We start from the raw sequence: 1,968 nt of genomic DNA, 5'->3' as shown, positions 1-1,968 counted from the left end.
CCCTCACCATCATCCTCCATCCCTGCCCCTCCATCCCCTGCAGGGTTCCCCACCCATCCCTGCTCCCCCAGCCTTCCCTTCACCCCTTCCCCAGAAACACCCCCGGATTCCCCCCCCATCTCTTAAAGCCAGAGGCCTCTTTGCGGCCGGGGCTGGGGGGTTTGGGGGCTTTGCCCCCTCCCAAGTCCCACTCAAAAGTTGGCAGCGACTCAGGCACTGGGTTTGGTCCGGGACCGGTGAAGGGCGTGTGTGGGGGGAGAGCGATTCCCTCCTTTCTATTGACCCCTTTTGTGTCTGGACCTGGATTTTTAACCCTTGTTATCGAGTAATCCTTTAATCTCTTAATCCTTTCAAATAACCATATTTTTCTACAGGAAGGCAAGAAAAATTAGATATTTTTTCAGTTTGCTGAGGGCCGAAGCGTGCACCATGTGCCTGGATTTTTCGGCACGCTCCGTAGTCCTGAACATACAGGAACATAATCTCTGTCTGCCTTGAGCTCAAATGGTTTCAATGTGATAAATAATATGCTAAATAATTTATTATATATTTAAAAAATAAAATTAAAGCAAACTACTCAGTCATTCCACTAGTTTTTATTCCATGATTTTCTCCCTCTTTTTTATGTATATTTTTTTTTGGGGGGGTACTCTGAGCCTGATCATTTTTACAAGGGCTCAGCTCAAATTTAGCAGGGATTTTGGATACACTGGAGGTTTATTTTGTCCATCCCCCGTATCCCCTTTGCCTGCTAAACCCACCACATGCATACCAAGATACTGGATGTTAATTTGTACGTTCACAGGGTATTGTATTATCCTGTATATATCTATATTCTATACGTGCATATATTTACTGAGTTATTTGTCAGACACAAGTACGGCCATCGGCCTTATGGAAATGAGATCTAATTTTATTCCAGCTGTCTATAAAAAAAAAAAAAAGAAAAATTCTTTAAATTTAAAACCTCAAGAACTTTTTTCTTTTAGGGTTTTTTTTTTTTAATCACCATCTGCTCCCCCCAAAAAAGCCACTTCCCTGTTTTAAAGCTGAAAAAAAAAAAAGGCTGAAATGAGCAGTTCCCTCGCCTCGTCCCAGCTCCAGAAGCCTCGAGGAATGTAAACTCGGCGGTAACTCTGCTCGCAGAACACAGTTTGCATTTTCTGCCCGGCCCTGAGCGCGATACGGCGCAAAAATAAACCCTGGGAAGAATTTTCCAATTTTTAACCGCTTCCAAGGCCGCCGTGGTGCCCGCTGGCAGCTCCCTCTCTCCTGCCAGGGTTTTATTTTTCTCCAGCGATTCCTCGTCTCCCCTGGCCCGGCGTGTTTTGGGGGGAACGTGGATATTTGGGTTCAGTCCGTGGGAGATTGCCCGGCCGTGCCAGGCTGGTGGTGCCAGGGCAGGCGAGGAGGGAAAATGGGAGAGAAAGAGCAGGGCTGGGATTTTAGTTTCCCTTCTGCGAGGCCCTGGTGTGCAGGGTGATGGGGAAGGGGTTATTTATTTCTTAATGATAAAGAAGTTCTTTATTTATTATAAATAATCGTTTCTATTTATTTATAATAAATAAACAACTGCCGTAGTTATTTATTTTTGTAATGCTGTTAAAAGTATTTCCTGGGTGATTCAAAGCTGGGGCTGAAGGGCTGCTGCCCTTGGTTTTGAGACATCCCCGTGGGCTTCCACACCTTGTGTCCCCCCAAATTCATCCTGCAGTCTGTTCTCCCAAACTGATCCCATTTCTCCGCTGTCAGCGGGGACTCATCAGCACCGGCCGAGGGTGGAAGTAATTTCAGTGCAGTGAGTGGCACCTGTCCCCTGGCACTGGCAGGGCCAGAGGCAGAGCAAAGGGCACCCCAGATCCTGACTCCTCATCTGGAGGGTCACCCAGCCCCGGGGGTGCTGCAGGATTTGGGGTGCCATGGGCTGTGCTGCCCATGGGGCCGGAGAGCTGCCACCAAACCCTGCAG

Source organism: Corvus brachyrhynchos, unplaced genomic scaffold, assembly GCF_000691975.1.
Source record: "Corvus brachyrhynchos isolate BGI_N302 unplaced genomic scaffold, ASM69197v1 scaffold130, whole genome shotgun sequence".
In the NCBI taxonomy this organism is placed as follows: domain Eukaryota; kingdom Metazoa; phylum Chordata; class Aves; order Passeriformes; family Corvidae; genus Corvus; species Corvus brachyrhynchos.
This window is presented reverse-complemented; position numbering follows the sequence as displayed.